We start from the raw sequence: 27,910 nt of genomic DNA, 5'->3' as shown, positions 1-27,910 counted from the left end.
AACCGTCTCGAGAAAATGGAAAGAAGTCATCTCATCTGTTTTATAGTTTCAATAGTTCAATGTCTTTTTGTAAATATTCATTTTTAGTACCCTTTAATAATAATCTACCGATTGCGGACGAGTACGGTACAATCAACACTTGACGCGATACCAATGTCTTCTTTTCTGCTTGACGAAACCGGCAACTTCATACCCATAAACAAAACATAAGCATTTCCAATGCTAAAATTCCAGGACTCTAGAACCATTCCCCTAGAAATAGTTCAAAACGGTAAAAGGGGGTCCGGACGAACGGACGGACGGACAAAACGCAAATAATAGCACATCTTTTTTCATTCGAGCATTTAATAGGTTGACAGTTTTTCGAGTACAATTGCTAATAGGAAACAGATTTGAATTCTAACAACACAAATTTACTCGGTTTCAATACAAACCTCGAGTGTAATTCGGCAGGACAATTTAACGAACAATAAATTCACCACATCAATCAATTTTTGACAAATGTCATACTAGTCATATGGAAATTGAATAAGTGAAAAAAACACTACTGCATTTGGCGCTGGAAAAATTGCAGGTAACATACAATAACTACAGTAAAAAAAAACTCAACATCATAATTTAATATTAACTGCACATGCTAAAGGCGCAGTTCACAGGGGGCAATTACTTGCTTCGCTGTGTTCTTCCACTGAACCCCATACGTAATTCACAAATAATATAGACATAAGCTCGTGTACTAATGGCGTTTCAATAAGCAAGACTGCAAACTAGAGCAATAATGCATGGATAGGGAAAGGATGAATGGAATAAGGAGGGAAGATGGGTGTAATAAAAATATAGTTAAATGTATTACTCAAACTACACAAACGCTATCTAGACCTGAAGTGAATTTTTAACTTAATTTAAACTTAGGTGGGGGAACGTTTTTTTATATACGACGGAAAGGTATTGAGCTCTATTATATTATAAGTAAAGGACCTTTTGAAAATGTTAAGTGTATAGGTTGGAATACTTATTAGATCTTTCCGTCGAATATTAATATTATGAACATCCGTTCTGAACGTAATTTTATTATAAAGATATGCAGGTGTTTTGAATAGCAAAATTTTTTGAAAGAAACAAAGAATGAAGAAGTCGCAATTTTTCCATGTTAAGCCACGGAATTAACATCAATTTATGGGAAATATGCTGGTATTTTCTAACGCCATAAATGAGATGAACACATGCATTTTGAACCACCTGAACTCTGCGAGCAGTTTCACTAGTGAGACAAGGACCATACACGCAGCTGCAAAAAGAAAATTGGGACAACACAAGAGATTTGCATAAAATTACTTTCGAATGGTATGATATAATTCCTTAATGCTATAGATGTACCGTAAATTTAAAAAGGCCTTTTGAATGCGGTTTTTAATGTGACGCTCAAATCTTAAACTTGAATCCATAATTATACCCAGGTTCCTAGCGTAATTTAATTTACTAGTTCTAATTAACTTTGTGTCACCAATTTTGATGTTCAAAATAGAGTATATATCATTGGTTGTTTTTTTATTTGTTGAACTGCCAAATTTTAGCATTTTTGATGTGTTTGGATTTACGAAGAGGGAACGTTCGGCAGCAAAATTAACAAAATTGTTTAGATCTTCATTTACTTCCAAACCAGCTGTGAGGGCGCTTTTATACCAGTAGTATATCTGCGTGTCTTCCGCGTAGAGGTGGTAATTGCAGTATTTAAGTTTGTTAATTAAATGTGAAGAGTATATAGAAAACAGAAGAGAGCTTAACACTGACCCTTGCGGCACCCCGCAACTGGTTTCGAGACTAGAAGAAACAGAATTATTATAGGAAGTATACTGGCTGCGGTTTTTTAAGTAATGGCATAATAATTTCACAGCTCCTATTTCTAATCCTGCATATATATTGACAATAAAAGATCATGGTCGATCGTGTCAAAAGCCTTCGAAAAATCTAGCAAAATCAATACAGTAATCTTTCTATTATCGTAATTGGTCAAAATGTTACAGATAATAGCACTGTTTCACACAAATGGCCCTTTCGGAAACCAGATTGCTTTTCGGGAAGAGTACCAAATTGTTCTACGTGATGTTTCAACTGCACGTTTAGGACCTTTTCAAAGACTTTTGACACGATAGATATGATGGAAATAGGACGCAGGTCAGAGTATTGTTTCGGGTCAGATGTTTTGGGTAAAGGATGAACAATAGTGGTTTTCCATGCATCCGGATATACAGTGTTCTATACAGTAGTTAATGAGGTGAGTAATAACAGGTATAATAGTTGGAATACAAAGCTTGATCATAAAAAGTGTTAGTCCATCACTTCTACAGGCGTTAGAACGAAACTTTTTTGAATAGCTTTAAGCTCTGTTTCGCATAGAAATTAACGTCAGCATTGTTGGCGTAAGCCATGGAGATGGTTTTTTGGAAAAACGTGAAGTAATGATTCAATGATTACTTGCATTATATTGAAATTATGTAAACAGTCGATGTTGAAACTTAAAGAGTTTTTAAGTTTGTTAAAACCAAATTTATGAAATGGTTAACCTTTATTGATGTAACTTAACTTACATTAAGAGTTGAAACAAGACTGCTCGTTAATAGGACAAAACTTGATTAAAAAGATTCTGTTCACAATTGAAGTGGCTGATGTGCACCTAAATAAATAATACCACGAACTGTGCTACAAAGAAAATGACTTAAAGTTAATGGGTTCTATTGAATAACTCCATCAGGATTACTGAATTCTGAGGAACTGAGTAAATTGCAATCCCTACTGAAAACCTTCTCAGAAGGGCCTTTCCTGAAACTATTGAGATTGTCTGACAGAATTCGCGGAAGGTGCTAAGATGACACGACGTTACATCTACTCTTTACGTGACTAACAAGTGATTCATCCCTAAATACTTAATTCCTAGTACAAAATATGAATATAAAATTACAACTCAACAATCGATGTAATGTGTCACTCCTGGTTTGTCTACCCTGTATAAAATCAAAGTTAAAATCACCTAAGCAAATGATCTTGTTCGTCAAATGCGGAATATAGTGACTCGAACTCGCCAGTAACTCCTCTGTGATCCTTAAGAGAGAGTGACCTATAAATTGTTACAATAATGAAAAGTGTGCGCTGTATCGTTAGTTTTATAGCAATGTATTTTCAAAATGCCATGTAATAATACCCAATATGAAGTTTATCAACATTTTAAGTTACTTTGTAATATATTGCAACTCCTCCACCATGCGAATTTCGATCAGTACGGACGATATTGTAGAGTTTGCAAACAAAACAATTCATTAAGTATATGGGTATCTAACGTAATTCAGAATACCTATCAAGTCAATATCTAGAGCACAAAAGTAATCTTTAAAAGCAATGTAGTTTCTAATAAGGGATCTTGTATTTAAATGGGCTAGTTTTAAGTTATTCATCATATGAAAATTGGTAAAAGAGAAAAAGGAAGCACAGTTGATGTAGTCTAAGCGCACAGAATAAACTATACGTTGCGTTATCGTACTTACTGGTCCTTAAAGTTTACAATTACTAAGAGTCGGGCCTCGTGTGAAAAAAAAATGGAAACGAAAAGAAAATTCTTATTACTCATTACATGTTATTACACAGATTACCTCGATAAACAAAGAAATAGAAATTTTCGTATAGGTGCGGTAAATGTAATCTACTTTGAGTACCCATAACAAAAATTATTATTGGTTTGATAACCTTTTACTTTACAAGGTGTTGTAGAGCCTATCGTTTTGAAAACAGACAACTATGATAAACATGCACAACTAAATTTTCTTTATTATAAATAAACAAGAATCAGCGGTCGAAAAAAACATACAGTTTTAATGTAGACGTAAATTGTAGTATCTTCCGCCAACCGATCCTTGTCCTTCCGGGAGATTGGCTACTATAAGGGATGCATTTGGAAGAAGTGCACTTCTTTATTTCGCATAGCTCGGATGGGTAGACAAGACGCGCCTAGTTCCATTGGAGAGCTTGATACAAATTCGCGCCATCCAGAAGTCACACATTTTTCGGTCCAAAGTAATCCTTGGCATCACTGTAAATTTTTAACCTGGTGGTTTAACTTGGTCAATGCCAACCCTTATTGGCCACTTCTTGGTCTTGGAGATAATCTTGGTAATGGATCATGTACCATGGATGTAGTCAAACGGCTAAAATGCGTACAGCCATTTCCCAAAAAGTAAATCAGAAAACGGCGTTAAACTTCAAAGGTCCACCCAAAAATCGTCAAAAGGTTGGGAACGGCATCGATAAGTCCCCACGAACAATAGCAGCCAGTTGAGAACGGCGAGATTCATGAATCGAGCTGCACATGGAAAATTAACGGCAAGTTCATAATTAACGAACTACCATCACCACAAATTTGAGTGTCGTTTTGCACCCCCATCCCCCCTGATCCCATCAAGAATTGACTAAAAATGAGATTTCAGACAAGACGCGTCTCATATTAATTCTTTACACACATTACCTTAAAAGTTTCACTGAAGTAACTACTCTTGCAGAAGCTTATTAAAAATCAAGGAAATCTCGATCCTTCACCATTAGCAAATACACTACCGACCCGAATCTCTGAGTACTGAGTTATCACGAATCGTGAAAGAATCTTTAATATTTAACGAAGTTCTCGCTACACGATTTGTTACAGAAAGGTCGATTGTAACCTTTCTGGACGACTACGACCGGAATTTGGTGGATCGACGTTACAAGTTTTCAATTAGACAACTATCAGTAACAAACTTAAGTATTCATTTCACTACAAAGTAGCCTAAATACCTTTCCATTATCGTGACAATTGCTAACTCGTTTACATTTTGGTTATTAAACCGATAGCTGAAGGTTGGGATTTAATTATTACAATGAATGACCTATTAATCCGTTTAATTCAATTATCGAAAATTCTGAATTTGCATCGTTATGTTCGTTTTACGTTGTCAATCGTACAGCCTCATTTTCAAACGTGACATGTTTCACATTAATCTGTACATTCGTAGTAACAAATACAATTGATCTTAGGTTTGATTATTTTAGTATTCTGCGAATACACACGCAAAAATGGTGCTTATTTGAAACTATCCATTCACTTTTGCTTCAGCATGTAAAATGATATTGATTTCAAGTAGGTGGTTTGATTAAGAGCTCGACTCAAAAGTAAATTCCCAAATTGCTTTGTGCAATTTTACAACCGCGTCGTTTCGTTTCCTTGAATGTGAATGCGGTCGTATTTCAAGCAATTGTGTTCTAGAGATTTTACTGAGCAACTGTTTCCTTTACAAATATACATGTACATACTGTCGGTGTTGAAAAGGGAGGTAACGGTGGTGGTATATATTAAACACGAGCATAACAATCATGTAATCACTTTTCAAACAGTGGCATAATACCCATCAAGCTGTATGCACGTTGGAAACGTGCTTGTTGAGATACTCCTGAATTTCAGGATTTGATAAGTTCAACAATTTAATAATTTAAAACGCTGTTCTGCTACTTGCGGTTATATTCTCATTTTGATCTTTGAATGTGCACTGTACGATAAAACACTAAACTAATCTTACATAGTGATCGGCCATACTTCGCACTCTTATTCATATTCCAAACGTTCGAAAATGTTGATACAAGAGAATGACACTTTCACGGATTCGATCTACATATTATAAGATGATGAGGGTAGTGAACTTTGAAATGTCAGTAAAACAAAGAAAGTTCACATTTGATCTGATCACAGGAATATGCGCCGGATATGCACATTTTATGCGAACAAAACACTTAAACACCACAATGCCAATTTGTACTTATTTTTAAAACGCTGCCCATTATTAATACACTTTAACAGGCATCTAATGTAAAGAGACTCGCTAAATTGGGACTAAAATCTGTACATAGAAGTAAAAATTATGAGTAAGCTGTACGAGTATCGGTGAAATTAATCATAAGACATCTATTTGTATCGTTAAAGGGTTCGAATAAACACACGATTTGCATGAATTAACACAGACAAAGTTTATATTCACAAATCAAATTAATAACAACATTCTACCAACTAAGTGGACTATAACAAAGTCAGTACACACCCCGCATAAGCGTTCGGTAACAATTTAACAAATTAATGAAATCTTGAACTGCTTACAGTTTTCTGTTAAAAATCCCAAACATCCGGATAAAAACAACAAATTGCGACAGAGAACAAACGCACTCAGAACCTTAGGGCATTACATGGATCTGGACTGTAAATTCTACTTATTATTGCAATTACCCTTTTTGATGTAATTCCTTCGCCGAAAGGGATAACGAAGTGGAATAAGATAAAGAGGATGTGAGGGTAAATGCAAATCTTGAACAATTGTTATTCGCCTTTTTTGCAAGTCACATTGAGCGAATTTTAATTGATTGTCACGTATAAGAGATTTTAAAGGTTGTACGAGAGCACACGGAAAAGTTGCCTTATTTGCACGACAGACTAAATGCTAGTGTCCAGTTAGGGGTCACCAATGTAGTGTGGTCACTATTCCAGCGGTTGTTACTTATATCGTGGATAATATTCACACTAATTTTATATAGAACAAAATAACACTAATAACGTTTTTATATTGCAGGTTTGATGAAATTCAATATTTATTTTCTGTTATTCGCAATCGATTTCGGCCTACGCCTGATGATGGTCAGTTAGAAAATAAATATTGAATTTCATCCAACCTGCTGGTCTTTTATTTTAAATAATGAAATTCAAAATAGAAGAGTTCATCGACAAAAAACAATAATAATAAAATAGTCGTTTTATTATGCTTTGAAAACCAAACACCTCTTTTTGTCTTCTTCGGGACACAAGGAACGTAATTTTACTGCATTGAATTATACTGGCTGACCAAAACGCAAACGATGGCTACTCGAACCATACACAAAAACTCCTTCGCCCAACTTTCACATCTTCTCAAACTTTCACTCTAAACCCGGCTGATTTCCTGAAAAATATTATAAACTTTACTTCACGAGCAACTAACTTTATCAATATTACGAAGAACAGCATTGTGTATGTTAAAAAGGCAACCTTGCCACAACATTTAGCGTAGACGCACGTCATCAAAACTTTCAACGAACAGCACCCCGGTCTCAAAACTAGTAATAATGCCAACTTCAGCATTTAAAGTCACTCTGCTACTTCCCAAAATTTGAAAATTGTCCTCCAATTACCGAACAGTCAATCACGTACTTACCCGTTTCTTGTCCCTCCTTAGCGTCACGTATCAAAATTGTTATGCAAAATTCTGTTATCTCCGATAACATTTTTCTACGAAAACACTCACTTTTCTGCCCGTTAAAACGCACTCTTATCGCTAATAAATTGTTATCCTTTTAACAATAGTATATTAAGTATGGAGAACGGTAAGGGATTTTTACCGTTCGAAGACAATTGTTTGGAGGAGGAGCGAAGCGACGACTCCAATTATTGTCTGAGAACGGTAACCCTTAACGTTCGACGTGCTTATAAAATTTTTTGCGCGATCGAAATTAAAATTATGTAACCAATATAAATATGCACTAAGAAATTAACGAGCAGAATAAATCGAAATGATCGAAGTGGTATGGTGTACATCACTAGGTAACCAGTTTATTTGTCAAAATTGAAATTAATAATTTCATAAAATTGTGCATGTGTCTGATGTAGTTTGCTAGCTTTGTACTTCCTTTATGACTTTATGAGCGTCTTTCTATAGGAAACAACAGCACAAATTGTACGTTTAATGTACCTAACAATAATTAAAGATTAAATGTAATGTAAGACTGTTGATTTTTAAAAAGGCGTCGGTAAGTATTTTTGCTGTTCTGTTTTTAGATCGGTAAGTAATTTTGGCGTCGTCGTAATCATAGCAACTGGTAAATGCTACGTACTGTCATGGAAACACACATGGTAAATAGTCAGAAATGACCGATCGCTCAAAAAATTAATAAATTCATAAATTCAAACAGAACTATCACTTAAATGACTTACCAAAGCAAAATTAATAACAAAATAAACGATAAAGTGACATATATTTAACAATTCTACGAATCAGATGTTCTGTACCACTAAAAACTGGTAAGTTGTGGGATTCTAACTCACAACTTGTGAGGTTAAAGTTCGAGTCTTAAAGCGCTACGCCAAACTGACAAGGTACAGTTCAAATTTTGTTATCAATAAAAGTATTTCGACACGAAGTTCGGGATTCTAAACGAAAGATTGCTTTTAGACCGAGAGATAACGACAGATTTTCTGCGATGATTAGTAAATCTCTGTCACCGCAATTTTCTCTTTACAAAGGTTAGAACTAGCGTGTAAACGTATATCACAGGTCTGTTGACCGGTTCGTTCTATTTTTATGTGATTTTTTCAAATTTTGACAGTACCGCAAACAAAATTGTATTAAGAAACGTGTGCTATCATACAGAGTGGCCCAACGAGAAGTATACAGAGGGCTTTTAGGGTATTAAATTTAGAAATTTCGAAAAATCCTCGAACACGTCAATTTTGTATTCGAGGGGGACAACTTTTGGAATACAAATCACGAACCCAAGTCTTCACCCCTCTACTTAGGGAGCTTAACCCCTAAAATTTTAAATGGACTCCTATAGCAAATGGGACATTATTTGAAAGCCAATTTAATCGTGATTACTAATCTGTTTTGCTTTTTAAATTCTATTGATTCGTTTCGGAGATATTCGCATTTGAAATGGTTTTTTTCCCCTGATTTAAGTCCTTTAGATTACTTCTTGTGGGGATATTTAAAGAATAAAGTTTATGCTACTCCGCCCGGAACATTACAAGGGTTGCGAGCACGTATAACCATAGTGTAAGAATAGCATACACTATGGTATAACTCAACAATTTCGAGCGATTACCCCTGAAATCTTGCAACATGTACGGCAGCGTTTTGAAGCAAATCTTTATTATTGCATGGAAGCAGGTGGGAGGCAATTCGAGCATTTATTGAAATAAATGTTGTGTGTTTAAAGTTATTTGTAATTTTTTACACAATTTAAACCTTTTTTAATACAAGGTGACTTAGATCATCGCATTTGTTTTGGTTTTTTTTAGAAAAAAACATTTCAAATGCGAATATCTCCGTAACGAATCAATAGAATTTAAAAAGCAAAACAGATTAGTAATCACGATTAAACTGGCTTTCAAATAATGTGCCATTTGCTATAGGATTCCATTTAAAATTTTAGGGGTTAAGCTCCCTACGTAGAGGGGTGAAGACTTGGGTTCGTGATTTGTACTCCAAAAGTTGTACCCCTCGAATACAAAATTGACGTGTTCGAGGATTTTTCGAAATTTCGAAATTTAATACCCTAAAAGCCCTCTGTATAATTCTCGTTGGGCCACTCTGTATTTGAAAATACTAAAATATTGGAGAGAAAAGATAATAGGGACTAGCATAATTATGTAATGTTCCAAAAATTGCTAAAAAAAGCCTGCTTAGTTTCGCACTTAGTGTGGGCCATGAGACCGGCGCACCAAACATCAACAAATTGGACCGGAACCCTATCCTACTGTGGAGAACCAGCAAATCTAGCGGAAGAACTAATAAGACGCCAGCTCAGAAGAGCACAGTGGAAACGTCTATAGAAACATGCTCCTGGACTAAGATAATCCAAGAAACTGATCAGTTTCCGGGAGACTAAAATCAGCTCGTTACTAGCACTCAGCAGAAGTGAACTAAGCCCTGGCCACTGGACAGTGCCCCTTGAAATTTCATCTCAACAAAATCAGGGTAGCTGAGGACCTGTGTGAGGCTGCGATAGCACCTCGTGCCGCGAAGACCAGGCAACTGTGTAAAAAGTAACAAATTTTCTTTTTGTTTTCGTATATGTGGACATCCGAATTTTCCCAATCCCGTGACACCGATGTTGCAGATTTGGACAAGATTACGATGGTTATCTCCACATTCATAAAATTCTTTACCGAACTGTAGTACAACAAGAAAAAAGTTATAAATCAGCATATGCATGATGAAAGCGCATTTTTTGGTAATACAGATCAGTATTTTATTAGTAAAGTTTAAAATTATCGATCTCACAAGTAATCTCACTCAAAATAGACTAGCTAATAGTTTAATAGTTTCCTGTAGTTGTAGTAGTCCTACACTATCGTAGAAAGTTTTTAGTGAAAATTTGAAGTCTCTAGCTATTGTAATTGCCGAGATCTCAGTCGGACAGCCAGTCAGCCAGCCATAACGAATATATATATTTTTTTAAATATGCTAAAAATAGAGGATGTCCCGGAGTCAAAGCATCCGGAGGAAATCATCGTACAGGTGGAGAATAAATCCGGAACTAAAAATAACATTCTTATCATACAAAAGTATTGTTCATTTGAAATCTGCAATAGATCTTATGATTAATTCCTAGTAACTAAACCGTACATTCTACCTGTAACTAGCTTTGTTGGGTCGGGTCTAAGTGTTACTGTTTATTATCCCTTAAAACCTCTCTAAACTACTACATAGTAAATATCTAATTATTATGTAGATCAAATTTACTTCTTTTTAGAGTAAAGCCAGAAACATTTCATTCGTCCATTTTTCTATTTGAATAACCAAATTTAAATGCATTTATTTATCCCATTTTAAAGTTAAAGATGAACATGTATTTATGCGGAATAATTTCGGCAGCATCCAACTGAGATAATATCTCGAACACTTTCTCTATTAAATCTAATAATACCGCCTCGCAGTGTTTAGCAACAGTCGCACTTTGGTTACATAAATCAAATTGCGCTCAAAGTTTGTGTGTAGTAACACATGCACTTTGTGGTTATGTATTAAAGCGCCTTACTACCGTTATTGTATTATAATTCTGCAATGTTGTGAACGATTCAATAACTGGTACTATTAAACTGACCAACTATGCCATAAATAATATTCCGCACTGTACTAAACTTATATGGTTGCGATTTTATAGACGTTGGGGGTTTATTCGATCATTTCAATGTGTTAATGTTAGGAAAAATACTCATGTATAGTGTAACTGATTATTATGAACATTTAATAAAAATAGTTGAATAAAAGACATACAAAGACACTATTATTGTAAGGCAAACATTACAACAATTACCATGTTAGGTACCGAAACAATTACAATTACTCTGCCTTTGTTCTTACTGAAACATTTTAGAATATATGTTGAAATAGAAAACAATGTAATGGTAAATTAAAGGTACAAGAAGAACGGGAAAACTGTATTGAAAGAACCTTTGTAGTTTTATATCACGAACGTCGACTTGCTTGCGGCCCAAGAACATATATTTGCTTGAAACCACATAAAAATAAATTAAAGCAAACCCCATTTACCTCAGTAAAGGAATCAGTTCAATCCTTTAATGGAAACGATATCATTGTAAAATGAAAGCATAAAAAATACGCAATAAAAAAAGTGGGTTGTTTTATTGGGAGTTAACGTTTTTTGTGTAACTCGTTTTTAAATTCCTTTATCACTTCTAATAATTCACAGACTTTTTAAAACTTTGAAGAATCATTTTTGCTGATCCAGTTTTGACTCAGTTCGCCCATGATGTTTGTTTAATAACTTCCTCATCTTTACCTGAGTTACATTCCATACAAGTCATAAGTAATAACCAAATTTCAACATGTGCTCTTAACTAAATTTTATAATTGCATCCAAATAAGATGTACCCCTAGTCAAGATGTTCCCGATGTACCTACTGTCTTCATTAATGTAATTTTATTAATACTTTTTATCCAATTTTATTCAACTCAATGTCGCTGCATTTTATATATTTCAAATGACGCATAGCCTGATGATGGGTGGTTAAACCCGAAATCGATTGCTTTATAGAAACAATAAAACATTTGTGGTTCCTTTTAATATTTTAAAGAATCTCAACGAACCAAAAAAAGGAGAACTTCATCACATTCCAAGCTCTTTATTTTCTATATTTGGGTACTTTTGTTTCAGTTTTCTCTATTATACTTAGTTTGTGCTTAGTTTTTTTATATTTCTATTCTTATTTATTTTCCTCCGGAGACCTTTCGCTCACTGATCTTTTTTGTTAACGGTTTTCTCACGTTTTATCATCGCAATGCGCTGTGTAATGCTATCACTATGCTTTATCCGGAAAAGCTCGTTATTTATTATCAGTTTATTGTATTTTATTGGCGCCATGTGCCTTTTTTCTGCCCTCTTTCATTCTTGGGATTTTGCCTTTATTGTATTTCCTTGGTGTATTCTTTGTTAAGGCTCCTCTGTAGTCAATCCGCCATATTGGAAAAATAACTAAACTTTCTTATGAAATGCTGCTTTTGTAGTTGAAGTCTAACAAATTCTCGATAGTGGATATTCTTTGCAATGATGAAAAGAACGGCGGTACTTAAAAAAAGCTGAAATATCTGTCTTAGTTTTTTAGGAAGATCGTTGAATAGAAAAATCGTTTTTCGTAAATAACAGCCGTTGTAATGGGAGTAGAAAAACCTACAGCACCAATTTGGAAATCCGACAGTATTTTTTACGGCTGTACTTAAAGATATTATTTCCATCTATTATGATAAGGCATATATTTAAAAAAAATAAGTTCCGCGATTTTCAGAAAAGAGCGCAACGTTAACATAAAGGTAAGCAACTCAAATTGCACTTAAACCCCTAAGGCGATATCTCATTACTTGCAAGGGAAAACAAAAGAAACTACCTGGCATTATCCTGGCACATTGTTACCTCGTTCCTAATGACATGGATTAGATAAACTACTATATAATTAGCTAATGTTTATTTTTATTTTTATAGAAATACTTTTTTATTTCTAAAACATTTTTCATTCTATCTAGATTCTTCAAGAAATTTGTTTAGGAAGATATCAAATAGTAGCCCCATTTTTTAGCTCAACCCAAGCGGAATACGACCACTTATGTGTTTTAGATACATAGTGAGACGATTATACCAATAATTTGTTGGCTTCTTGTCGCAATTCAGGTGTGGTGTAAAAATGTGACTCCTTTTTGTTTTTTTAACATTTTGTACCATGAAACTGCTTATCTGCGTGCATAAAAACATTAAAAAAAATGTGGTAGGGCAGGACAAACGCATGACCTCGACATAAGGAGAAAGCACAATACCACAATTCCTATGTAGTATCCTTACAAAATACATCAGAAGTTTCAATTAGCATCAATTCAAAAGTAAAGTTTGTCAAGTTAGCGAGACACCACCAAAATGAATATCCGTATCAAAAAAAGCGGCGAGTACCTATGCCTTTTGATAGAGGCCCGCAATCTTCACATCAACTTTGCTGCGATTTTTTTTAATTTCCATTACTATGTGGCAACAGAAAACGGTATGTTCTATACTGTGTACTTATTTTTAGCGGATTTTTTTAAGAAATAAAAAAATGTGTAATTGTTTGCGTTTTGCCCGTCCGCCCGGGCCCCTTTTTTTTAACTACTATTAGGGGAATGGAAATATATATATATTCGTGGAATTTTTTGCAATAAGTAGCCTATACCTTGGAGGTCCGCTAGACGGCCATCACTTTTAGATGTATTAAGGCCCCCCTCTTTTTTACCCTTATCAAAATAGGGAGTTCGGGGAAGAGAGGGACTAGTTTTATCCATACTCTAATGAAAGGTCTCAACAAAAGGAATCCATTTTTACCTCTTCAACGCTTCATCGTGATCGGTTATAATTTTTATCTCTATAGCGAATTGCCGGAGGAGGTACTCACAAAGGGCGATTGGGACGTGTGAAACAAATATATCCATTGGTAAGATCAACACGATAAGAGCGAATACAGTTTGTCGGAGGAGAGGCAGAATGAATCGTCTGGACGAGACATCTATTGATGAAGTCGAAGCGAATATCTTGACAACAGAAGAGCCTTATAACCCAAATATTTACTAAGCTATTTCGGTTCAAAAAATGCACTTTATCTGCACAAGAGTTGTGCACAATTTATAATTGTTTCAATATGATCTGATATCAACAAGGATGAATACTTGGTCGTCAAAGAAATAGAGGAATGCCCAATTTCAATTTTCACTACTGAATTAAGGATTTAAAAAACCGAATTATGATACCGCACAAACGATGCCAATATCGATACTTACAGACCAAAAGGTGTAAATTCGATTGCTTGATGTCCATGTGATATCTCATGCTTTTTGGTGCCGAATATGGTTCTACCCATAAAAATGGAAGATAGGTTGCAATGACAATATGTATAGACATGTGTTATTGTGTTAGTTACATTTTTACCAGCAGTTTTGTCTGTTCGTAAAAAACCTTCATGGGCCGTGCATAAATAAAACGAATACGCTAACTGTACAATTATTTTTTGAAAAGATAAGAACTTTTTTTAAATAAGTAAATAATAACCTATTAATTATAAAAATGTCTAAATCAAAGTTGATCAGTAAAATTGATTAAAACAAATAACAGGAAATAATAATAAGGTGTAATTAACTAACAATCTATTGGGAAATGTTCGCAAACATTGCGAATTTTCTCCACTAATTACCTTAGAATCAAGTAATTTACAGAAGATCTCATTATAGACAAATGGAGTAAAAGGAACAGGTATTTGTGTAGCTTTATTCGAATATTGACTACACCTTTTCAATAAACTTGTTTACATAATTAGTCCTTGATCATTATACCTGGTCTATTGTGTTTAACAATAAATGAAGAAAATATGCAAAACTGAAAAGGATAGAAATATACCGTTTTCGCACTCCACGAATATACATAGAAATGTGTATTGTTGGTGGTCTAACATTGAAATGCAAATTGACTACAGAGGAGCCTTAATCCAGATTCTTGTTTGTTTCACGCATTTGATTAGTGTGGGTCTTGTCTTTCCTAGTTTGACTGCCCCTAATCTTCTTTCTTCTTCTAAATATCCTTTCGTATCCACCTCCAACCCTATACTCTTTAACAACATTTTCCATAGTTTCTTCCTCATTTTTTTCTTTTTCATCCCCTACTCCTTGCATTGAGGTGCTTCCTTCTAATCTCTCTCTCTAGCAAGTGGATTCTTCTCTCCTGTTTCGCAGCTCAGTTTGCTACCAGAATACTTGCATGTATGGTGTGTTGCCTATTTTTGGAATTTTTGGCGTGGGTCTTGACTTTGTTCACCTTTTAATCTGTTATCCCACCTATCTATACTGCATGCACTTCTCTGCCTTACATCCGGCGCTCTTAACCTTAACAAATGCGTATTATTAATAAAATTAACTCACTTAAATGACCTTAAACGTTTCTTTTTGGTCTTCTCTATAAACCCCGCTTTATATTTTCCCTCCTACACTCTTTATGTTTTAAAAACATTTTAACGCAAATATTTTATAGACATTTGGGACATTGTCATTATAGAAATATTTCCACACTTAACTTCAAACACATTTCAAAAAGGCTTTATGAAAGATATATTTTCTGGTAACCTACTTAACGTTTTAATATCGTACAAAAAAAAAACGTTTAAATGTTTCCTTTCTTATTTGGGAGTATGAAAACCCTTTCAGAATCATTAAGACGGAGAGCTCGAAAAAATGAAAGATGGGTTTGCCAAATGACTTTTACATTTGGCAAGTTAACTGGCGGAAAGTACTTTCGGCCAGTAAACTTGCCAAGTGTAAATGAGCGGAAAGTGCACATGCCAGTCACTTGCTACTTGCCCGCAAGCGGACCTGGCTAGTTTGGTGGCCGACTTGCCTGTCTGGACTGTTAAATTTATGTAGTTTCTGCATGTAAATAGAGTGGGAAAGTTAAAGTTAAAATTTTTTCGGAACAATAAGTGGAACAGTGACCAAATAATAAAGTTTTTAAATGTGTATGAGAAATATGAGGTACTTTGGGACATAAGAAAAGGAAACCATACGCATAAGCTAAAACGGGACAATTCGTTCGAACAACTACAGCAGAAAACATTCTGTGTACTTATATTAGTCCAGGCAAATTGGACTTTTTCCAAAGAAAATCGTTAATGCAGCTTTGTAATCTATTGTAAACATAACGGTCATTGCGCTATCAAAAATTCCAGTATAGTATATTTCACCACACAACATTATTTCATTTGAATGTTTCTTAATAATACTATCAAGGAACAAAGTCTTTGTTCAAACAATGAAATGTAGTTTCTTTTGTATTTTTTTCCCGTAGAATCAAATGCTGAAATCAGTTTTTGACCAATTTCCAAAATTTAAACAAATTATCAACATTTACTAGAAAATTCAAAGTTGCTGAAGTGGTTTTTGGAGTCTTTTTGTTTCTTGAGCTTCTTTAATAGGGACTATAATTTTTTATTTCATCAAAAAGTATAGATAAAAACGAAGAGAATGACCCCAAACCGAACTTCCTACGATAAATCTCTGAAGAACACTTTTTATTTGAAGGAAAAAGTTTTTTGCCGAAAAAACGAATATTTCGGAAACCTCTTAATTTTTATATTGAAAAAATTTGTAGTTATTTGAATCATAAAATAGTACCTATATTTCAACCAAGTCTCGTTAAAAGAAAATCATTTATTATGATTAAATGATCACAAAAAAATCGATATGTCGATCTTGGTATTCAAGTCTGCAAATTCGATTCAAAAATTCCGTGGCTGCGGGTGATGGGAAAATGCTTTTTAAGTAAAATTCTATTACAATCAATAAGCATTATAGCAAGTATCGTAATACATGTGAAATTAGATCACTCACTAGTAGGCGGGGGACACTTTGTAACCTGTAACTTTTGATTGAAACGTTATTTTAAAAAAACTGTTCGACAATTTTGTTCCTTAACTCATCAAGTATGTACACGACGAATTTCGTGGAATTCTCTCCATTTTCGTTGTCCGGCCAAGAATGGCAGTGGAACTTCGAATTTTTCGAATTTTCAAAAACTAATTTCAGATTCGTCATTTTCATGTTTAAAAACCCCCAGATACCAAATTTTGTCGATATCAGAATTTTTTTTTGCACCCCCAAGTAGAGATGCGCCCTGTCGGGGTAGAAATTTTTTTCAACATTTCTCAAAATCGGATAGGATAGGACCCGAAAACGTCAAAGACGTGCCACCCATCTTTGTAACTCTTATGGTTGCAATGAAAGAAGAAATCCCAATTTCACCACTTCTTTGGGGGTGGCTCCCAAACGAAACACGTTGGACGATCGGTTTATTTGGAAAAAGTGTTTGTCTTGATCCCCTCTATTACCCAATTTTTTTTGCATGCGGTCATGTAACACCCTGTATAACATCTTTTGTCGTTATCAAAAAACCAAATTTTTGTACCTAAAATCCAAGATGGCGGTTCGAGTGCATGTGCTCAGAGGTCGAAAACCTGGATTTTTCATTATTAGGGCCTCAAGCCTAACAAAAAAATCGTTACTACCCCACCTTTTGCATTCAAACACCCTTTTTTGAAACCCACCTACAACAACATAAATTTGACAGCCCACATAGGCAAGTCGGCCACCAAACTAGCCAGGTCCTCAACTTCACTTGCCGCTTGCGAGCAAGTAGCAAGTGCACTTTCCTCTCATTTACACTTACAACTACATCACCGTCTTAAATACAATAGGGACAGTTGGTATTAAAGCCAAATCTGCTTTCTCCGTGTCTCTATCAACCGCAGACGAATATCACAAAGCATCTGCCGCCTTGGACAACGTAGGTGTTGAGTTTAATACCTACCAACTTGAGTTTAATAAACCCCTAAGGCTTGTATTCAGGGGCATACCAGTAGGGGACGGGGTCCTAGAGCTCCTCTACTAAGACGTCCGCTCTTGGTCCCAAACTTATTAAAATTACCAGGATGCTTGCCGGCCGGGAAAGAAAGCCTACCTCCCTGGTCCTCGTACAACTAGTTAGAACACCAGACGCCCAGGAAATCTAATCTTCCACATATGGGACACATGCGCGTCGCAGTGGAATCACCGAACAAGACGACCGTGACTGCACAGTGCCACCGTTGTCAAAGGTTTGGCCATTCCGAGTGGCTGCCATGCTCTTCCCCGCTGCGCCAAATGTGCTGAACCCCACGCCACCGTTACCTGCAATACTATAAAGGGTCAGCATCAACCCACCTGCTGTAACTGTGGTGAGTCAGACACGAACTTGACTACTACCACATTCATTCACCAAAATTACATCATATACAGACCGTCATGGTAGTGATCAACCCCAGGTCTATGGGACATTTTAAAGTGGTTGCGGCATACGAACCTCCTGATTTCACCTTCAACAAGGCTGAATTTGAGGCTATATTCGACACCAACCATGCATTACTCATCGGCGGCGATCTCAATCCCAAATAACCTCTCTTGGAACAGCCGCACTACCAATACATAAGGGAGGAAAAGCCCAAAGGAGCCTATTTACTTTCCCCCCAGCGACCGTAGACCCGATGTCCCGGACATAATTCTAATAGGAAATGTACGCATGCATCATCAACTCACTTCCCCAAATGTCCCCGCTATAACCAACCCAGACCACCTCGAGTCAGCCGTCATAATTTTCACCACGTGCATAAGGGATGCTTTGGAATCTATTAAATCGACCTCGACAGTAACAATCTGTGACCCCCTTCCTCTACCACTTCACATCAAGGAAAACATCAGTACTATAAATCGTGCTGGCCGTCGCTATTACCACGTCCGAGACCCTGCCGATAAAGCCACCTTGAATCCACTGGAGGTAAAGCTGGCCATTAAAGCTCCTCGAAACGGACAGGGGCAGCAAAAACTAGACACATTATGTGGAAGATCATCAAAGTGCTCCGACGCGCTTCCCCAAGAAGAATCATGGGTACTAGGGGAGTTGATTACATAGACACGTACAAGGCGAAAGTTCTGGTAAACTCTTTGGAAAACCAATGCTCTCCTGTGAGTTGTTGAATACATCACCGAGGGCTTTCCGCATAAACAACACACAGGAGCGCTCTTTCTTGACATATCCAAAGCATTCGATATGGTCTGGCACCAAGGCATCATTTACAAAATGCAACAACAGCGCGTTTTCCCTCCATTGATCAAGTTGATAGCATCATGCATCCATTCAAGATATTTTAGCATAAGCTTAGCGACAAGTCCTCAATTAGAAGACTCTGTTCTCTCCCCGATCCTCTTCAACCTCTACGTTGCCGATCTTCCTACCACTAAAGGAACCATCCTTGCCAGCTACGCCGACGATGGCCATTACATAGAGTGACAGTGTCAAATACCTCGGCCTCACATTCGACCGCAAACGACTTGGGCGCACACATATACACAAAAAAAAAAGAAATTTGGAGTGATCTGGTCGCGAAACTTTACCCTCTTATCTTTCGTAACAGCCGCTTGCTGTATGCATACTGTATAATACAGATAGGCAGAAAACTAGTTATTTTGATGGCTGGAGGAACCTTGAAAACAACTTTTAGATGTGAAAATCGTTATTTGTGAATTTTGTTGTGAAACAATAATCCGATGCATTTTGACGTTCACATTAAAAAATGTTAAAGCACTATATAAATAAAGAACAAGAACACAATTAAAACTCGGAATCTGTGTACATAACACCACCAGCACCTTCTTTATTTTTGCTGTGTAAAGGTGGGGCTTTCATTAAACGTTCACTGGATGCAGTTATTGTAAAAGTACCAGTCGGTAAACTTCAATTAAAAGATCGTAATTGTGCTTGTTAACAATTGTAAAATCAGCGTACTAGAAAATGTGTATTAAGTTTTTTTGCAGTTTGCGCAAACTAAATTAAGACGTAGAAAAGGCAGTAGAGTGTAAGTTACTTTGCCTCCGTAATTGTTCTGTCTTCCATAATAAGTCTCTTCTAGAAGTTTATCTGCCACGTTGATTAAGTGTACAACTTATTTGCACTTTTCTCACTTTCGAAGATGGAATTTTCACATTGATGGTAACCTGATTACATTGGACACTTAGTTGAATTGTTAATGGCCGCTAACGTGCATTCTCTATTAAAATACGAATTTCTAATGGGCAAAATGCTGGAAAAGCGGAGAACGTACCCAAAAAAATCGTCTCTTCAATATTGGGTTAGAAAAAATTTGTTATGCAGATCTGATAATTTTAGATGCAAACTGAAGTACGTCTATCTAAATTCGAAATTCGAAATCACTTGTGAATTTAATCTAACCTCTTAGTACTCGATAGTAGGCATCTCTGTAAACTTGCACACTTCAAACCGAACACGAGAGCGCATTTGAGAAGCTTATAAATCTAAATTATAGATCTCCTGTTTATTAGGTAGCCTTAAGAGGTTGATCATGGATGACGTCTTGGTTAATTATTCTTCACTGTTAATTACTTGCACATGAGGCTATCAATATGTCTTACTTTGCAAACAGAGATGATCGATCATTTAATCATGTAAGCTTTGCAGCTTGCGCCACGTAAATTTTGTTGGCAAAGAATTTCAAGAAATACTAGGCCGAGAAGACAAAACTGGGTTCATAAATATCTGATAAAATTCAATATCTTGACTCACGGTAATAAAACGCACGTGCAACTAAATAAATAATTCTTGATAAATAGTGAAAAGGCTCGCTATTTTTTTCAAGTCGTTTGATACATCCGTTAAAATCCTAACAAAGCAGAAATTTATTGGCTATTCGCACAACCACGTCCAAATTGATGTGTGGGAACGTAAACTACCCTCTCAAATAAATGTGTTTAAATGTTATCTCTCTGAAGTAAAGCTTTTCGTTTTACATAACGTTTGTAATCGGTGCAGGTGCTTTTAAAGATATGTACAGCTTCAGGTACACGTCATTCCCTATAAATTTCGAATGCGCTCGCATTGGCGTCCAAGTAATCCTTTTCCTTATGTTTTCCCGCTGCTTATTCCGAATGAAGTTGATTAATCTAATATTGAACTTTCTCTCGTAGAATTTCTTTTCACTCGATTACTGAAACACGCCTCAGGCCGTCTGTGTCCACTACTCGTGCTCATTGAGCGATTTAGCAAGAAACAGACTGGCAACGTCAAAGCATTGAGTGAAGGATCAGGATTCACTCACAGATTAACTTATGACCCTAAAATCAAATGTTTCGCTCGCATTTCGAGTAGTCTCCATCTTATATTTGTTATATACCGTAAATGGGAACCAATCTGCTATCAAAAACCCTTCCTTGACAACTGGTAGCAATACTGGGGGTAACTAGATTTCCAACGGGGTCGAAGTCCATCCACGAAGGACCTGCCTCGACGTACGCTGTAAACAAAAGGGTGGAAAGGATAGGCGCCAGAAGCAAATAATTTTACTGCAATCCCCAGATCCAACACACAGTGGGGTATTTCAATTAATTGACTGACCAAAATGCCAATTTGCCAAAGTTTAAAAATTCACGCGACATTGGTTCCGATGCAAAGCAAAGGGGTCGACGAATTATAATATATAGTTTTGCCGCTAGGTGCGTGACCGGTTTCTTGCCAGTGTCATTCCAAAGTTGGCCTTCGAATGAGCATTTTTGCAAAATTTTAAGAGCACGCGCCAAGAGAATTTCATTTTTTTTTTTTTTTAATAGGGTTCGACTGCCAAGGTCATATCCCCTTTATTGCTCGCTATAGAGTACAGATACACATATACACAGTGCTATATGTCGATATATATACCAATTCCTTTTAAGAACGCCAATCGTTTGCGTTTTGTGAGTTGAAGTTTGTAACGTAGTTTGGCATAATGTTATGACGTACGCGTTCAACGGCATATAGTGGGCAATCATTTATTATGTGCATCACTGTAAGGGCTATGTTGCAGTGGTTACAGTACCGAGGAGGTCTACCTTTAAGTAGATGTTGGTGAGTTATTTTGGTGTGCCCTATCCTCAGGCGGTGCATCTTTACATTCTCTTCCCTTGATGGATGTTGCAATGTAAATAAATCCTTTACTGCAGGTTTTATTTGGGAAAGATGTGTATTGATGCGTGCCCATTTTTCCTGCCATTCCATAGTGTACCTCTCTTTCAGATATTTCGTGATATCACTTGCCACCACAAATTCGACATCAATTTGCTCATTAAATGTAGCTTGGTATGCAGCTTGATCTGCCTCCTCATTTCCTGGAATGCCAACATGGCTGGGGACCCATACAAATTTAATTGACTTCCCTTGATCGCGGACTACATTTAATGCGGATTGGCATTTTATGTTCATCGGATCTGAAGGGTATATATTTGAGATATACCATTTAGTACATTATTACAGTCTGTCACGATTAAGAACATTCTGGTATCACTCATGTAACAGTACAGCATCGCTTGCAGCATGGCGTATTGCTCAGCAAAGGCAGCCGACGACTTAGGGTCTAAACTCCATTGATGTGCTATTCCCTCAGTGACTATAGCGCTACCAACTCCGTTTGCAGTTTTAGATCCATCTGTATATACAAGTTGGTGTAGGGGATATTCGCTGCATATTTTCTCGAACTTTTGCAGGTAAGTATGATGTTGTGTAGTTTCCTTCTTATAAGTCGCTAAATCCCTTCTTATTTTTATTCCAGGTATCATCCATGGCGCAGCGTCCGACATCCTATTATCCAGTAGTGTTGGAAGGGCCATGCCAATCTCTCCCAGATGTTCCTGAAATCTTATACACGCAGGCCGGGTAATGGTAGGTAGTGATCTATACGCCTGCATGTCTGCCTGGAAAATACTGTTGTTAGGGTGAGGTGGTAGTGATAGAACTTTAATCATATAACTCGTAGTTAATTGTGTCCTTCTAGTTTCTAGTGGTGGAATTCCCGCCTCACAGTATAAGCTGTTTACTGGACTGGTGGGGAAGGCTCCGAGACAGTATCGTATGGCGGCGTTATGTATGATATTTAAGGTTGCTATCAGAGTTTTACGAGCCGATGAATATACTACGCAGCCGTAATCAATTTGAGATAATACCAAAGCCCTGTATATTCTTAATAGCCATTTTGTTTCCGAACCCCACCTGGTATGCGCAAGTACTTTAATGATATTTAAGCTTTGTAAACATTTGTTTTTTAGTCTATCTATGTGAGGTCTCCAGGTGAGGGTACGATCAAACGTAAGGCCTAAGAATTTTGCGGTTTCCGTACATCCTATAGGTTCATCTGACAAAAACAGTAATGGGTCATAGTGCGGCTTTCGTAGTCTACAGAAATGAACGCACTGAGTTTTTTCTGTAGCGAATGTTAAGCCAATATTGTTACCATTTTTAGCTATTTGGTTAATCGCAGGTTGCAGGATACGGTTTATTTGTCCTACAGTTTTGGCAGAGTAATATATGGCGATATCGTCAACGTATATACATTTACAGATTTCATTAGGGATGTTCATGGCAATATCGTTAATTGCTATTATAAATAGCGTACAGCTTAGGGTAGATCCTTGGGGAACTCCGTTTTCAAGGATGTTTGTATCAGATAACTTATCCCCAACTCTTACTCGGAAGCGCCTGTTACTGAGAAAGGACTTTATTAATAACGGCAATTTACCTCTCAGATTAAAATGAAAAATCTTTTCCATTATACCATGTCTCCAGCACATATCATATGCTCCCTTAATATCAAAGAAAACAGCCACCAGGTGGTTTCTTTTACGAAAGGATTCCTGGATAGCGTGTTCTAAGAGGACCAAGTTGTCAGTAGTCGATCTATGTTTTCTGAAGCCCGCTTGGTATGTCGCTAGGAGATTGTGTTTTTCAAGGTGCCACTGCAGTCTGTTATTTACCATTCTCTCCATTATCTTCCCCATACAACATGTGAGACTAATTGGGCGGTAGCTAGCTGGACTCAGTGGGTTTTTCCCAGGTTTTAATACAGGTATAACTACTGCTTCCTTCCACTCATTTGGGTAAGTGTTATCATCCCATAGTTTATTATATAGTTGTAATAAACTCGTTTTCATTTCAGGTGTGAGATTGAGTAGCATATCGTTTGTTATCAAATCATGACCTGGAGCTGTTTTTTTTACTACTCTTTATAGCAAATTCTAGTTCTTCGATGGTGAAGGGCACATTATATTCAAGTTCTAGGATTGTATCAAAAGGAATTTCCGTTTCTCTCTCATTTTTAGTTGCAGCGAAATTGGGTGGATAATTTGCAGACCTGCTAGTATTTGCAAACTGCCCAGCCAACGTGTTTGCAATTTCGGTCAGATCTTCCGTGATTACATTGTGGTGGGTTTGTATGGAATAAATTATTTGACTTTTGAATCTCCCATTAATTGCATTAATCTTTCTCCAGACATTGTTGGTATTAGAGCTTCCCGAAATGGTTGTCGTATATTGAGCCCAGCTTTTTCGCTTGTTTTCGAGTACAATGCGCCTACTAATAGCTCTAGCTCTTTTAAAAGCAATATGGTTTTCAATAGTTGTGTGCCTTTGATACCTTCTGAACGCTGCCTTCTTATTATTGATGGCGGCCTTAACCTCCTCATTCCACCACGGTAGGGGTCTTTTTACCGGCTTATTTCCAGATTTTGGTATGCTGATTTCTGCGGCTCCCAATATGGCTTTAGTTATTGATTCGACACAAATGTTAGCAGGTATTGTAAGGCTTTGACGGAACAGTGGCCAATTAGCATTTGCACAGATGTATCTTCTAGTTACAGCCCTATCTGTAACGGTGGTGTCCGTCTCGATGTTTATCGGAAAGTGGTCGCTGTTATGTTAAGTCATTAATGACTTTCCATGTGAGCCGCGGTGCTAGTATTGGCGAGACAAAAGTTAAGTCAAGTACGTCAAACGTGTTAGACCGAGCATTGTGGTACGTTGGGGATCTGTTGTTGAGGAGGACAACATTGTTCCTAGTTAGCCAATCTTCAATACTGCGTCCTTTAGCGTCAATTTTTGAGGAGCCCCATAATGTATTGTGACAGTTAAAATCTCCCGCCACTAAAAATGGTGTTGGGAGTTGCTCCACAATGTTTTCAAGGTCTGCAATCACCCAGTTGTCATCTGGTAAGTAGATGTTGCATATAGTCATTTTCATTGGTGTCCTTATATTAACGGCAACTGCCTGGAGATGAGTGTTTAATATTATCCGTTCATAATACACACCGTTTCTGACAATGATAGCCACACCACCTGCTGCTCTTTGCCGATTGACAAAGTCGTTACGGATAATGTCGTATCCTCGGAGATAATAAGACTGTTAAGTTTCAGATGGGTTTCCTGAATACATAAACATATGGGATTCAATTCCTGGAGGAGCATTTTTAAGTCTGTATATCGTATCACAAGACCTCTACAGTTCCATTGGATAATACAGTTTTTGGACTCGAAAGTAACGAATAATTAAAAAACTTAAGGACATATACCACATTAAAAATGCTAACGAACAAGTAAATAAAATGTTTAACAAATAGTTGTATATGCGGACTATACAGACATGAATATCACAGAGTACAAATTATCACAGGCTATTAATCTGAGAATTTCCTTCTCGTGAGGCACTAGTGCCCCTTGGTTTGCCCTTAGGCCATCCTTTTTTCTTCTTCGGCTGTTTAGCCTCTTCTAGCGCTTTTTCATCTACGGACGTGATGCTGGAGTCAGTAGATGGGTTTCGCATCAGTAACGTCTTTCTTTTAGCGCCTCTCGATTCGTCCTCCATGGGCGTTTGCTCCAGATTGGCGCTAACCCCACTAGAAGGAACGATAAAGCTTTGTACGGGAGTCTCCACACTTTGCGGTATAAGTTTTTTTTATGTAGTTTAGCATCACAGAGGTAAGCTCTTTCATTTTCTCGTTTATCATTTTTTTAATTTCAGGTATAAACCTTGTTTGTGCCAAGGCTGGAGCTGGTGCAGTTTGCGTCAGAGCTGGAGCTTGTGCTGCAACATTAGCAAAGCTGGTGCCTGAAACAACAGCAGTACCCACCAACCTTCTTGCTTCCAGGTAAGTTACTTTTCTTGTTACTTTAATCTCTTGTATCTTTAGTTCATGTTTGTAGGTCTCACAAGATCGTGAATTTGCAGGATGGTTTCCGTTACAGTTTGGGCACGTAACTGGTACCTCGCAAGGATTCCCTTCGTGTAAAGGTTTTCCGCAGATACATATTTGAGGAGCTTGACATCTTTGGACTGTATGCCCAAATTTTTGGCAACGGAAACAACGCATTGGAGCTGGTATGTAAGGTCTTACCCTTAGCCTTAGCCGCATTTATGGTTTTTGGAAGATCAATCGAATTAAATGTGAGGATATGGTTGGCGGTATCTACCAAATTCCCTGAAATCTTAGTTTTAATACGTTTAACATCAATCACTTTTTCCGCCTTTAGCCCTTCCAAAATGTCTTGTTCGGTGCAGTTCAAAAAGTCTTCGCGATAGATGACGCCTTTTGATACATTCAAAGTTTCATGTGGACTGACTTTAACATCAAAATTACACAATCTTTTAGTCTGCAACAATCGCTTAGATTGCTTATTTGTCGACGTTTTAATAAATAGCATTCCTTTTAGTTTTTTAATTTCATCCACTTGTCCTATTAATCCAAATACCGCCTTAGCTATAAGAAATGCACTTATCTTACTGAAATCACCATCTTCCTTTCTATGAGCAGGAACCGGGGATGAGTTTCCTCCTTTTCACTGCCCACTCTAATTGTACGGGAGGTCCCGTTCTCGTTGTCCAGAGTTTCGCAATTGTCTGTGGCACCAACCCGACGAGGGCTGCCACACGCTTCCTCGCCGTTCCTTCCAGGGGCATTTACATGCGTCGAGGTCTGGTCGCCTGCCGCCGACGCCGAGCAGCCGCTTAATATGGACCGGGTGAGACCGGCCCGCTCCGCCTCGCTCCCTGCCGGATCTGGGGACAATCCGAACCCCTGATCAGTAAAAAGTCGACGCCCCGAAGGGCTAGAGAAGTTTTCCATCATAAAAAAATCGAGTCCAGGTTTGCATTTTTCCGCTAATGCCAGCGGGCCATGGCCTTTTTTGAGTTTTAATCGTTTTTGTTTTTTAATAAGGAAAGTGCGATGTGTGACTAAAAGGAAACTGGGGGATAAAAGGATAGGAGAGTATGGAAGGTGGGTGTGGGAAGCAACAATGTAGGTAAGTACTAAAGGCGGTTGGACTCGTCGCCTTTAGTGTCCATTGATCGCCTTTTACGATCTCCAGGACGGGAGCGGGCCATTACTGATTTTCTTTTGTCGTGTGCTATGGGCGTTAATGTGTCAGGTAAGTTGTCATTATTTCTGAAATTATAGTGAGCAAATTCTATTATTTTTACTTATGTCATCCCTCATCACTTAAAAATGCCTATTGTTTCTTAAAGAGAGAATGGTTTGGCTCTAAAGTATGTTACGTGCACATTTCCTTTTTGGTGCATTTGTGTGTGCAGATTGTGGCAAATATTTAATAATTCAACTTTTATTAACAAACTTTTTTTGATATGAACCTTTAGTAACGGCTTCAAGCATCAATGTTCCTAACTTTTGATTCACCCTGTATAACAGAGTGTTATTGGGCCTTCTACATTTTGGAGCTTCGCGCACCATTCTGGGCCACGACGGTTGGTAACCCCTAAACGGTTTGTGGCAAACTCGATTCTAGTCAAGCTCAAAATTGTATTGCTGCCAATGGAAGTGGCGCCTGTCAGAGCCTTGGTAACTGTATTCTTGCTAATTACATTACGGGATATATTTTGCATCATGGAAGTTCTCGTAGTCCCAAGTGTTCCGAGTTGTCTGAATCCTTTGGGGCAGTTTTTTGGAAGAAGATGATGGATATTATAATTTTTAACTAACCCCTCTAGTAAAACAGTTCCGTATAAAAAGCGTTTAGTGTAAAACTAAAACCCTACGTATATAATACGCATAAATGTCCGGTGAATATTGCTATATCCTTGTAGAAATGTGTTATATACGATTTATATGCGTATATTAAAGTGGTGTTATATACGTTTATCAAACGAATAAAAAACGTT

General features: G+C 37.1%; 1 long non-coding RNA gene across 1 annotated transcript; it reads left to right on the top strand.

Moving 5' to 3' along the window:
- The first annotated feature begins 22,236 nt into the window (after window positions 1-22,236).
- On the top strand, window positions 22,237-26,393 carry LOC116172674. The gene is made up of 6 exons (XR_004145729.1): window positions 22,237-22,454; window positions 22,520-22,682; window positions 22,742-22,959; window positions 23,013-23,840; window positions 23,900-25,883; window positions 25,939-26,393. It is a non-coding gene; the product is annotated as an uncharacterized LOC116172674 (long non-coding RNA).
- Window positions 26,394-27,910: the final 1,517 nt, after the last annotated feature.

This window comes from Photinus pyralis, unplaced genomic scaffold, assembly GCF_008802855.1.
Source record: "Photinus pyralis isolate 1611_PpyrPB1 unplaced genomic scaffold, Ppyr1.3 Ppyr1.4_LG5, whole genome shotgun sequence".
Lineage (NCBI taxonomy): Eukaryota > Metazoa > Arthropoda > Insecta > Coleoptera > Lampyridae > Photinus > Photinus pyralis.
This window is presented reverse-complemented; position numbering and strand designations above follow the sequence as displayed.